The 13,793-nt window shown below is 43.9% G+C and overlaps 1 long non-coding RNA gene across 3 annotated transcripts in view; it reads left to right on the top strand.

Annotated features, from left to right (window-relative positions):
- LOC104006326 (uncharacterized) overlaps window positions 1-13,793 on the top strand; it is a 351,098-nt gene that overhangs the window by 101,674 nt on the left and 235,631 nt on the right. For all 3 annotated transcript variants that reach the window (XR_010157128.1, XR_010157129.1, XR_008547854.2), the window contains exons 3-4: window positions 10,718-11,058; window positions 12,035-12,268. This is a non-coding gene — a long non-coding RNA (uncharacterized LOC104006326). The remainder of the gene's footprint in view (window positions 1-10,717; window positions 11,059-12,034; window positions 12,269-13,793) is intronic.

The following is a 13,793-nucleotide window of genomic DNA, read 5'->3' as shown; positions in this document are numbered from 1 at the left end:
AGGTAAGCTCACTTTTGTCCTAATCTGTCAGGCTTCCCTTGCTACCCTAAATAAATTGCTTAGAATTAGACTTGTTAAAGACAATCACCAGCCTCACTCTATAGCTCAGCTCTCTTTAAATAACCTTTGGACATGTTCTGTGGATCTAACAGATCATTCCAAGTGTAGATTCTCCAATACTTTGGTGGATTATGTCTCCCTAAACATCGTCTGTAGAGATGAAAGTGCTCCTATGTGTATAAATAGCATCAGGTGGGCAAGGCACCTGGAAATAGTGGTTCCATTTACAGATACTGCACAACCTGAAGTGGTCGTCAAAAACTTACCTTTCACTTTGACTAAAACAAACAAGATTGCTTTCTTTAGCCAAGTAGTTAGGGATGACAGTACAGTCTTAGATTTTATTTTGGTCAACTTGTGGGTAATCTAAACCATTGCCAGCACTTCACGCTCTTCCTGGATCATGGACTAACACCATCATCTCCTCTTCGTTATAATGTGTGTGGTGTTTTAATATCTGATGAGTACTTCTCTACAACTACTGCTCCACCAGATAATTCAACAAAGGATTCAAAGACCCAAATAGGGCAAACACACATTGATTGATGTGTAAAATGAGAAAACCAGATTATTTTGAATAGAATACCGTCTTCAAGAAAAAAGTCAACAATATTAGAGAAGACCTGGACAATTCCCAGTAGCTTCTTCTGCAGTGTTGGCTGAGGGGCTCCTAAAAGGAGATGCTGAGAATTTTAATAGAGTTCCAGCACACCGAGGAAAATATGTCACTTTACAGCAGGGTGAATTGATGCATGATTCCAAGAATCCTGTTCAAACGCCAATCCACAAATCTACCAGATTCTGTTCAAATTCCTATAATCAATCAATGATGCGTTTCCACAGTGCAGGTGCTTCAGGGGCTGTGCCCCCACGAATGTCAGCAAAATCACTAGAGTACCCACTTCCTGCCGCCCCTCACAGTGTGCCAATCCCTGAACCCCACACTAGACAAGATAGAAGCCCGCTTAGCTTAGGGAAGCTGACTCTCACAGGCATAGCTCTCCTTTACTTACATAAGTAATAAAGTCAGCCTCTCTTCCACTGTTGAGTGGGGTCTGCTCCTTGATAGCCAGATCTGCTGCCTCTTGTCTCCTCACCAAACAGGAACTGATGTGGATGTGTGGGAAAAGGAGGCAAGAGGAGAAGCAGCCAGAAGTCAGAACATACGATAATGGCTGCAATTAAACTTGAGTGACTGGAGTATGCCCAGTGTTAAGTCCTAGAATGAAGTTAGAAAATATTTCCAATGACCATAGTAGAGGAAACAAAATTATTTAACTGTATGTTTATATGAACATTAATTATTAAATCCCAAAATACGTATATATGCAATTTCTCATTTTTATGCTACACTTAAGAATCCAATAGTCAGATTATTGTGCCAAAGTGTAACTTGCCTTTGGATGAATTTCAGTTGTTTATTCATTGATTTAAAAATAAGAATGAGATGTACACTTTTCAATAATAAGAATGAGATGTACATCTATCTCTCTTTTCAATAATAAGAATGAGATGTACACCTCTCCTTTCAATAATGAGAATTAGATGTACACCTCTCTTTTCAATGAATAGGCACAACTTTGATTAGTTCCTGAGGTTGCAGAGCCCAAGGTGGAAGGAACGTGAACGTGCGGTTAGTCTTGTCTCCAGAGGGTAGGTTTGCTGATCTGATTAGTATGTAGTTAGCAGGACAATTTAAAACAATTTCCTGGGTCTGCTTTGTGCTGTGTTCCTAATGGAAACATCAGAAAATGCCCAATTGTAGCTTTCATCTCCTGCTGTGTCCTAGCCACAGTTTCAGCATGCTATCTTCTTTTCACTTTTAGAAACCACAATGGTGTATATAACAGATGCACTGGAGCACCAGAGATATCATTAAGAAATGGAAGGTCAAATATTTAGTTACAAGTATGGGAAATGCTTTAAAGTTTGTAGTTAAGTATGATTTTAAAATGTGAAGAATGATTTTAAGCAGGATGGATATTTTCACTTCCCTAAAACAGTACAACCAATTGAGGGATTTATTTGAGCTCAAGATCTTAACAATTAGGTGTTTCTTTTTTAAGTGCAAAGAAGAAACAAAGAATTAGAAAACTCAACGATCTTCCAAAATCAATCTTGTTCTCCAAATGATGCGATTTTCCTGTGTTATTTCCTTCTGTTTTATCATCATCATCAGCTATGAATTCTTCTATTCAGCAAGAATGATTTTGTGTGTCCCGAATTATGTAGGATGGCCATCAATGTGGAAAAGAAAAGAAAACAAAACACTCAGGGTGATAACCATTGCACAGCTGAAGGGAGGCAGCAACTCCCTCTTCAGGCCACCACCACCTCGCAGAATAGTCAAGGTCTTGTGAAAGGCATCATTAGCTTCCAATTAAGTCAGTCCCAGGAGGGCAAAATTCCTGAATGTAGGGAAAGTCTCAGTGGGAGGCTGGGATGGGCAAGAGCATTGGGGTTTGAAGGAGCAGTGGGGCTTTTGCTGACCACCAGCTGTATGCAGCCTGTCTATTAGAAACCTTGCTTTGCAGCTAAGGGCTGGAATGTGCGTTCCTGGAAGCTGGTTAAGTCAGTGGCTGCAGCAGCCACAGCCATGTCTGTCTGTGAGAGCAGAAGACCCAACTTCTGGGGACAGGGGCTCCAGGACACACACAGAAGATGGCAGAAGGAAGGCACAAGGCAAGGTGAAGTGTCAGGCTGAGGGTGACGCTAGCATGGGCACAGCTGGGGGTGGTGGGCCTTATAGTTGGCTGTGACCTCGGTGGTCATCCAGACACGTGTTTCTGCCCTCACAGGAGCAGCAAGGGACCTGGCTGGGGAATGCCAAATGCATCTGTTGGCTGGCAGAGGCATGAAATGTGCGCTGATTCTTTTCAGGAGAGAGGCAGGCTCCTGAGTGGGAGTGCTGGGTGGCTCATCCCTGGGTTCCTCCAGACTGTGTGTGGTTGAGTTCCTAGCACCCAGCCCCTCCTGCTGGTGCCATCGTCCTTCTGTGGAGAACTGCCTCAGTGCCCTGTCCCACTTATTCCACCCCTGCTATGCCCATGGCCTGACTTGAGGCCAAGTCTTGAGTCAGAACAAAGCATTCATTTCAGAAGGAGCTGCAGTGCCAGCATCAGCTGCGCCACTGCCTGCACCCACAGCCCCCTGCTGCCTGGACCTCTGCACCTGCTCCTCAAGCGTCCACTCCCCATCCCCCACACGCACCTGGACACAGACTCCCTCCAGGAAAAAGACCCTCCAACACAGCATGCTCACTTAGCAAGTCATTATATTAAAGTACATTCAGATATAGCTCACAAATGAGATAGTGTATACAAAAAAATACAGACGTGAAGTTTTATAGCCCTGGGGAAACACTAACTCTTAGAGACACATGCATCAGAATCTAGGCACTGAAGGGTGCCCACAATACCTGGAGAATCTTTTCCCTGCTCGGTAAATAACCCTCAACCTTACCCATTTTCCATTGCTTTTGGGGGACAGGAATTTTTCCTACTAACATGAATTCCAGAGCTTTCTTTTAAGTACTAGTGGTAAAGGGTCTAAGTGGTGCTAAGCCAGTTGTCACTAATGGATACTGTGTATTCAAAGACTGAGATTTTGCCAGCTCTCAACACTGATCACATTTAGACTCTGTACCTGGAATCTCATGTCTAGTATGTAGATTTTGAAGACAGCAAATACATGTATCAATGCAGATACATATTTGCATAGCTCTGAAGCTGGCTGGGCATCCATAATTATGCATACTGTCAGGAAAGAAGAACAATAAAAGAGCCAAAAATAAAGAAAGATGGATATGGGGACAGCAGAGTCAAATGAAGAATCTGGTGCGAGAGATTGGCACCATGCCTGACCGGTGGGGTGACCTCAAACCAAGCATGGGAAGTGCCTGATGCAGAGGCTTCCCTTGAATCAAGCAATTAAAAACAGCAGACGGTAAATCTATTTATTTCAAAAAGGTGTGTGGAATTCCAAAGGAACCTGCATTTATAGTGAATGTGTATATGCCTCTTAAACAGCCTAACAGGGAAGAGATGCCTAATAGGTTAATGCAAAGATTAGATGGACAGCAGAAAACACCACAGGCCAGGCTCCCCTCCACAGCAGTGGGACATGGGCCCCGCCTTGGCCTCTTTAGGTAAGAGGCTGTGTAATTTCTAGCTTCTTGGAGACCTGGTCATGAGAAGCCCTGCCTATCTGTGTAATATTGTGAAAACGTGGCCGGCAAATCCTGAAGACAAACTCTGACCCTGCATTATCTGCGATTAAATCCTCCAAAATTACAGCAGCATGGCCACCTCTGCATTGATTTCTCAGGCATGTTTAAAATTACATCGCCTGTTAACTTGTTTGTACAAATAGGCAAAGAAAATCCCCCCAAATCAGGTCACGTGGTTGAGGATTTATGAAACATGCAGGCAGGATAAATATTTCCTCTTTAAAAAATTAGGCAACGTATGAATTGCCATTACAACGCAATGAGGCAGTTTAGCTCAATTTAGCAACTAAGGCAATGTTTAGCCAAGCCATCATGCGAGCGCCTTATTAAAATCCCAGTGGCTCTGGTGTGTCTGAGGTGGGAAAAAAAGGTTAAACTGCATATCAACTACTGAAGGGAGCGGAAAGGCTGTGGAGCCCAATTAAACCTTCAGCACGGCTGACTCATAAACACTTGCTACTTCATTCCCCCCGGAACGCACCACCAGGCGGCTGGAGCGAGGACCTAGCAAGAACCTTTTCATGCAGCTCTGCCGCTGCGCCTGGGGTCTGGCCGAGCCCTCATGGGTGAGAGGCGACGCGCTCCCTCTCTATTAATCATCATCTCGCTCTCAACACCTGGGACTGGCTCCAACTCCCCCGGTTGCTATATTGACAATATTCCCTGTTGATTTCCTCATTTTCTCAGCCAAGGCTAGACTGACCTCTTTAAAATTCTTTATAAACGTCAGTAATTGCTGCATCCAACTTCAATTCATTACTTTCCCAGGCCTCATGTATTTTGATGATATGAAAGTTGACCGCATTTACATGCAAATTGAAGTTTTATATTAATAAGGGCCAGTGAAAGGAGATCGCATGGTAATGCTCCATTATGACTTTTAAATACATTTGCCCATGTCTCGACTGGCATTAGCATGGTCAGACCATGAGGAAATCATGTTGGTCTGATTGCAATTTTGTTTTCCAATTGAAAGTACAATTTCATCAGGTTTCCCTGTCATTTCTAATAATGACTTAAGTTTGCTTGCTAAATTGGAGAATTTCTCCGGTCTTCGGATGGGCTGGCAAACAGGTGAGGCGACAGCTGCTTCTGCATGAAGTGCTTCATTACAGGCGTGGGCAACCGTCCGTCCCACGAGGCTGCTTTGATGACAGGGGCAAAATTACTGAAGGCATCACTCCACGCAGTGGAGATTGATGATCTTAAGCACATTAACTTTATCATACAACTTGGAAAGCCCAACGTTTTGTTTGCTCACACACTACAGTTTTTAATACAATAATCAATGGATGCTTAATGTCCCCAACTGCAAGTTTGGTGATTTTCATCACAGCTCGTACATTTGTATTCTGTATTGTCAAAAGGAGCTGACTTTCTTTTTCTTTCTTCAAAGGGAATTTTCTGTATACAGCGAGAGCAGTGTGATGCTTCTGCATCGTGAATAAGACTGTAAGATCCAGGGCTCCACCCAAACTAGATCTTCAACAGGGACATTTTTTCAGACTTACCTCCCATTAAACTGAATGTGGATTGTGTCCTACAGTCCACCCAGATTTGTCAGGATGCTAAATGGAAGTAAATGAAAAAATCCTCAAAGATTAGAATAGTAGGAGAAGCGAAATACAAAGATGTATAGTAGAAAAAATGGAAATGTTGATCAGAAAGGACGGTCATAGAGCTTTTCCTTGACTCAGTTTACACAGTGAGAGTGTACATTGTGTTCACCTCAAAACTTGCTCTCAAAAAAAAAAAAAAACTTGCTCTCAGCTCCACTAATATATGAGTTTTTGATGGCATCAACATTTGTTTCTTGCATTGTAATGATTTTCTAAGTAAATATTTTCTGGATGATATTCCAGGTAAAAAATTCACCACCAGCCATCATAGGTCTGGTCTCCCTAGCAAAAAGCCTTAACACAAGTCACTTGATTTAGATAATTCAGTAAATTTCTAATCAACAAGTTCTTCATGTATTTCATTTTATCTGCATTGTCTTTATCTCTGAGTAGAGAAGATGCTGGTAGCAAGTTGAATGTGAAAAAGGCCACTGGGTGTACAGTAGGATTCCATTGTCTCTGACCAGTACAAATATTTACCCAGAGAACTAGCAACATTCACACCTCCCATTCTCAACTGTACCCTTTGGCAATCTCAAGATAAGCATGATGCATTTTATGAATGAGTCCAATGACAAGAGGTGCAAGGGCTATCTATGTCAGAACAGAGATAGAAAAGATTGCTTGTCAGTTGACATGTTTCTAGTTTCAAAGTGAGATTAAGCCCAATATGTACACTGTTGTTTATTTACATATGTTTTTTAAAAAATCTTAGTGATTACAGAAATGTTCCATAGAAATGACATAAGCTGTGTCATGGCAAAAACACATGTTCTGGGTAAAGATGGACCCTTACTAGAGCCTCCAGGGACAGTGGGAATGGAGATGCTTTGAAGATTGACGAGAAATGTTTAATGATTGAATACAACTGCGTGTGTGGATTGGAAAAATGTATTTCACTCTTTCAAAGTGCTGGTAAGTCACCAGCAAAGAATCATACTTTGTAGTAAGTCACATAACAGAAAAATCACTTAGAGAAGTGAGGAATGGTTGTTTTATTTGTTTAAATTTGTGCTGGAGATGAGAGGAGAGGCCTGGAAGCACAAAAAGAGAATTTCAGCTTTTGTTTGGTTTATTTCAGGGACTTTAATTCTCCTTGTTGTCATGGTCAGTCACTCAGAAGATGACTTTTCTAAGAAGTAAACAGTAGATACTCACAGAGCAATCACCATCTAAATCTGTTTTCACCTTTTTCTCTCCTCAAAGCCATGTAAAACCAATTTAAAAAAAAATCTTAATCAGAAGCCCGATATATATAAACACAGAAACAGCAGCTCTAATGAAAGCTGGGGTGTGGGGTGAGTCACCCCCCATTCCCTGCTCCTTAACAAATAGCCCCTGGCAGGAGGGGGACAGAGGAGATCCCAGGTGGAGACCCAATTCGGGCTGAACACTGAGGGGGAGAACAACATTGGGGATGGGGGCAGGGCATCCTTCTCCTCTGTGTGTGGGGGATGGCAACAGAAGGTTCTTTGCTGGCATCAAAATTGCGTGTTGTGTGGCCAGGTGCAGTGGCTCACGCCTGTCATCTCAGCACTTTCAGAGGCCAAGACAGGAGGATTACTTGGGTCCAGGAGTTTGAGACCAGACTGGGTGATGTAGGGAGACATCATGTCCTCAAAAAAATAAATAAATAATTAGCCGGGTGTGGTGTTGTCTACCTGTGGTCCCAGATACTCAGAAAGCTGAGGCAGGAGGATCATTTGAGCCCAGGAGTTTGAGGCTGCGGTGAGCCATGATTGTGCCACTGCACTCCAGCCTGGGTGACAGAGTGAGACCCTGTCTCCCCACCCCCCAATGGAAATTCTATGTGCTTTCTTCTACATAGGGTAGAATTCAAAGGGGACTCAAAACAGAAACATCCACATGGTAGAAATATGTTGGCCATATTTTTTTTTCTTATTTCTTCTACCATTAATTCTGTACCCATCCACACACACACACACATACACACACACACAATCTAAGGCATTTCATGGGCTAAAGTGTGACAGGAAAACATTCTATGAGAACAATGTCAACTAATCCTCCCGATAACTTATGCTTTCCTAGATTATTGAGGGAATTTAATAGATGGAAGTTCCTCTGGACAGTCACCCTCGTTGACCGATATATTATTTAGTAATAAAACTCATAACCCATTGTGCATCATGCCTAAACTTTCAAGGGTTTCCATGTCCGTTATCTCATTTTACTTTTATAGCACCTCTGTGAAATGTGTAGTATTGCTGTAATTAGCCTCTTCTTTTTCTTTTTTTTTTTCTGAGGCAATTAAGGACAGCAACAGGCACAGGCAGCTACAGAACTGAAGCCAGGCCTCTGGTTTATTGCTGTCTTTATTCTCTTGCAAAGTTAACAGCTGCAAGACAGGAGTTGTTTTATTTTTGGCTCTACTATCAAGATAATTGTGTCTCTCCCCATTTGACTTTCTATTTTATAGGCCATAAGAGAAAGCCAAACTTGTTTTTTTTTGCGGGGGTGGTTAATTTGTCCCAATTGCCCACTGATGTTGATCATGGACATCGGAAAGGCTGGTTAACTCTTTAAACCTTTGCCTGTGTGGAAGCAGCAGCTGGTTGGAATATTTTGTTTGAGTCAGGTAATTCAACTTATGCAAAATAATTCAATTCGATGAAAAAATAAAATATTCTAACCACTTGGTAGAAAACAACTGAAGTGATTGTTCCCTGTAAGATTCCACAGGACAGTGACTTATCACTGCCTACACTATACACATCCCTGCATACATCCTTTGGATGTAAACCTGGAAGAACCAATGCTTAATTACATGGCTCTGTCATTGTCTGTCTGTCTGTCTGTCTGTCTATCTATCTATCTATCTATCTATTTATCTATCTATCATCATCATCTTTTCAGAGATAGGATCTCACTCGGTCGCCCAGGCTGGAGTCCAGTTGTGCCATCATAGCTCACTGCAGCCTCAAACTTCTGGGCTCAAGTGACCCTCTTGCCTCAGCCTCTCAAATAGCTGGTATTATAAGCACACACCACTGTGCACAGGCCCCCAGCGTACCTGGCTAATTCTCTGTTGTTGTTTTGAGGAAGTACCATTCCATTTTTCACAGTGGCTTGCCATGTCACCTTCCTGCCACCAGTACACAAGAGCTCCAATTTCTAAACGTCCTCATCACCTTTCTTTGTCTTGAATAATAGCCATCCCAATGGAGGTGAAGTGGTATTTTATTGTTCTTCGGTTGCATTTCCCTAATGATTAGTGATGCTGAGCACCATTTCATGTATTTCTTGGCCATTTGTCTGTCTTCTCTGGAGAAATGTCTATTCAAGTCTTTTGCCCATTTTTTTAAAATCGTGTTGTTTGTTTTTGTTATTGAGTTGTAGATATTTTTATATATTCTAGACTGTTATTTCTTTATTACTATATAATTTACAAATGTTTTCTCCCTTTCTGTGGGTGGCCTTTTTCCTCTGTTGTTTATGTCCTTTGTTGAATAAATTTTTAAATTTTAATAATGGAGGGCCTAAAGCCCAATTTATCTATTTTTTTGTTTTATTACTCATGTTTCTGGTGTCACATGCAAGATATCTTTGCCAAATCTAATGCTATGAAGCTTTTTCCCTATGTGTTCTCCAGAGTTTTATAGTTTTGCTCTCATGTCTAGGTCTTTGATGCATTATGAGTTAATTTTTATGTATAATGAAAGGTAAGGGTCCAGGTTCATGAGGGTTTTTCTTGTTTTTTGTGTTTGGCAAGTCGATGTCCAGTTTCCCCAACATCATCTGTTGAAAAGACTGTCCTTCCCCATTGACTGATCTTGGCACCCTCGTCAAAAATCATTTGACCTTATATATGAGGGTATATTTCTGGGATCTCTATTCTATTCCCTTGGTCTCTATGTCAGTCTATGCCACAGCATACCACACTGTTTTGATTACTGTAGCTTTGTAGTAATTTTTGAAAGCAGGAGGTGTGGGATGTCCACATTTGTTATTTTTTGAGATTGTTTTGGCTGTTCAGGGTCTCTTGAAATTACATATTATTTGTAGGATAATTTATTTTTTTATTTCTGCAAAAAAGGTTGAGATTTTGATAGGGATTGAATGGAATCTGTAGATCACTTTTCCAATGTATTGACTTCTTTAGTTTTCCAATCTCAACAGGGAACATCTCACCATTTATTTGTTTTTCACTTCTTTCTTCAATGTTTTATAGTTTTCAGAGTACAAGTGTTAAGGCTCCTTGGTTAGGTTTATTTCTAAGTATTTTATTCTTTTTAATACTTTTGCAAATGGAATTGTTTTCTTAATTTTCTTTCAAGATTGTCTATTACTAGCATAAAAAACACAACTGACTTTTGTGTGTTGATTACATATTCTGCAACTTTGCTGGGTTCATTTATTAGTTTTGACAGGTAGGTGTGTGTGTGTGTGTGTGTGTGTGTGTGATCTTTTAGCTTTTTGACATTTAAAGTCATGTCATCATCAGGTAAGTACATTCTTCAAATTATGAACAATTATACTTATTTATTGAAAGTAATCTTGAGCCTGTCTGAAAATAAGTGAAAGGGCACTACCAATTCCTCCTGGGTCACCCTGCGTTTAGGTGGGAAGAAATTCACCATCTCAGAGATGCACCCTCCACACTCGTAGTAACTGGCATTATATTCAGACATTTTTAATGGTGTAACTGGTTGATTCTTTTCATTTATGGCTTGTATTCATGTGTTTGTCTTTCTGCCCAGAAATGACTCTCAGGTGCCTGCCATATATAAATGGATTTTAAGCCATTTAAAATATACTGAATGATTCTTCTTGGCTTTGTTTCCCACAGATACCGGCCAGGGGGCAGATCTTCAGCTTGCAGCACTCACTTTGCAGATCCAGTTGGAATTATTTGTGTTGACGCTCTCTGCTCTCTCCGCTCTCCCCTGGAAATGACGAGGAACTGAGTACAGTGGACAATGGCTTCCGTGTCCCCAGCTCCCCCCGAGCCATGAGCTGCTACATCAAAGGTCTGCAGTGGGCTTCCCTTCCCATAATATTTCAATTTAAGCACCGACTCGCTGCTGCGGAATCACATCTCATTCACGCTGCGGCCTTTGCAGGAGTCAGGGATCATTATGGAGCAAGCACTGAGAAAAAACAGATTACAGCCTGGCACCGAGCAGCCAGGTAAGGGGACGCATGGAAGGAGACGCATCCCGATGAACAACCAGGAGAAGGGGGGCTCCCGGGAGATGTCAGACCCAGGGGAGTATAGGAACCCCGGCCACTCCGGATTGTCAGGCTGGAGTCAAGTGCATCCCTGCCGACACCACTGGCTCCCTACCTCGCTCTCAGAAGCCGCCTCTCAGCTTGTCTCTGGTTGGTGCAGTAAAGGCAATTCCCCTGTGCTTTCAGGGCCAAGAAGATCCTCTTCTCTTTAGATTTCCCTTTATCCATTCTTATTTTTAGTCTTTTCTACACACACAGGATGGGCCTTGCCGCGCATTATGCAGACCGCTCTTCTGCAGGCCCTGCCTTTAAATTGCATTCATTGGTTTAGACAGACCCTCCAGTGAGGAAATAGAAATCATCTTTTGTTTGTTTGTTTTATTTGCTCTCCAGCCTCTGCAATTCACAGCCTAATAATTTCATTTTAAAAGGAACACCTGTCATGAAGGTTTGCTCTATTTACCATTAAAACGGGAAGAAAGCACCTTATTAAATCTCCAGCTAGAACAAGCCTCCTCCTTTTATTCCCCTTCCTTCCTTTCTCTTTCTCTCTTTCTTTTTCTCTTGCTGTCTTCTTTCTTGTCTTTCTGTCTTTCCCCCTCCCTCTGCCCCTGTCATCATGTGCGAAGGATATCGCCAGGATGTGTCTCAGTCTCTTCAGGAAAAGTCCGGAAGTTTGGTCCACAGGGTCTTGTCTTGGTTCCCTTTGGATCACTACAACCTCTTGACATGGGTGCATATGTGGTTATTTGAATGGATGAATTTATAATACATGAATAACCAGTTCGTTTCGGCAAAAATTGTGATTTTAAAGGGAAAAAAACACTTGAGAGCTATAGACTCAAGCAAAGGTTCATATTTACAATATTTGGAAACAAACTTGGCCTGATGCTACACAGCCTAACTGTGGATCCCATGTTTCACCTATGCCTAGGTTGCACCCCAGATGCTTCAGGGACATGGTGCCTGCTCTGGAGAATGGGGCAGCTTCCACAGTGCCCAGGAGCCAGGGCTTCTGACCCAGGAGCGAAAGTCTGTCTCTTCCATTTCTGGGAGCTGGAAGTATTTGCATGACTTTCTGGGCCTCAGGTATCCCATTGCCCACCAGGAATTACCTTCCTCCAGGATCATGGTGAAGATGACATGAGATGCTAATGCTTGGCCTGCGGTAAATACGTTGTAAATGTATAAACTGTTATTTTAAATCACATGTGCTGACCCATTTCCTTTAAAGGACCCTTTAAAGGGTCCACTGAAAATCCCATATGATTAATTATAGCTTTGACTGATGAACTGGCTGGAGGAGTCCAGAAATTGTGCTTCTGCAGTCTAGGGCTCATGTAGTCTGGGCTGCTTGAGGAGCTGGGGTCACACTATAGGTTCATCCCCTGTGACCCCGTCACCTGCCTACAGGTGTACACTCCTCACCATCTCCCCATGACCCCACTACCTGCCCACAGGTATACTCTCCCACCATCCCCCTGTGACCCCACCAGCTGCCCACAGGTGTACTCTCCCACCATCTCCCTGTGACCCCATTCCCTGCCCACAGCTGTATTCTGCCCACAATCCCCCTGTGACCCCATCACCTGCCCTCAGGTGTATTCTCCCCACCATCCCCCTGTGACCCCATCATCTGCCCTCAGGTGTATTCTCCTCACCATCCCCCTGTGACCCCATCACCTGCCCACAGGTGTATTCTCCTCACCATCCCCCTGTGACCCCATCACCTGCCCTCAGGTGTATTCTCCCCACCATCCCCCTATGACCCCATCACCTGCCCTCAGGTGTATTCTCCTCACCATCCCCCCGTGACCCCATCACCTGCCCTCAGGTGTACTCTCCCCACCATCCCCCTGTGACCCCATCACCTGCCCTCAGGTGTACTCTCCTCACCAACCCCCTGTGACCCCATCACCTGCCCTCAGGTGTATTCTCCTCACCATCCCCCTGTGACCCCATCACCTGCCCTCAGGTGTATTCTCCCCACAATCCCCCTGTGACCCCATCACCTGCCCACAGGTGTACTCTCCCCACCATCCCCCTGTGACCCCATCACCTGCCCACAGCTGTATTCTGCCCACAATCCCCCCATGACCCCATCACCTGCCCACAGGTGTATTCTCCCCACCATCCCCCCATGACCCCATCACCTGCCCACAGCTGTATTCTGCCCACAATCCCCCTGTGACCCCATCACCTGCCCTCAGGCATATTCTCCCCACCATCCCCCTGTGACCCCATCACCTGCCCACAGGTGTATTCTCCCCACCATCCCCCCATGAGCCTACCACCTGCCCACAGCTGTATTCTGCCTGCAATACCCCTGTGACCCCATCACCTGCCCTCAGGTGTATTCTCCCCACCATCCCCCTGTGACCCCATCACCTGCCCTCAGGTGTATTCTCCCCACCATCCCCCTGTGACCCCATCACCTGCCCTCAGGTGTACTCTCCCCACCATCCCCCTGTGACCCCATCACCTGCCCACAGGTGTACTCTCCCCACCATCCCCCTGTGACCCCATCACCTGCCCTCAGGTGTATTCTCCCCATCATCCCCCTGTGACCCCATCACCTGCCCTCAGGTGTATTCTCCCCACCATCCCCCCATGACCCCATCACCTGCCCACAGCTGTATTCTCCCCACCATCCCCCTGTGACCCCATCACCTGCCCACAGGTGTATTCTCCTC

The sequence above is a fragment of the Pan troglodytes genome, chromosome 4 (assembly GCF_028858775.2).
Source record: "Pan troglodytes isolate AG18354 chromosome 4, NHGRI_mPanTro3-v2.0_pri, whole genome shotgun sequence".
Taxonomy (NCBI): Eukaryota; Metazoa; Chordata; class Mammalia; order Primates; family Hominidae; genus Pan; species Pan troglodytes.
The sequence above is the reverse complement of the archived record's forward strand: the minus strand, read 5'-3'. Positions and strand labels throughout refer to the sequence as shown.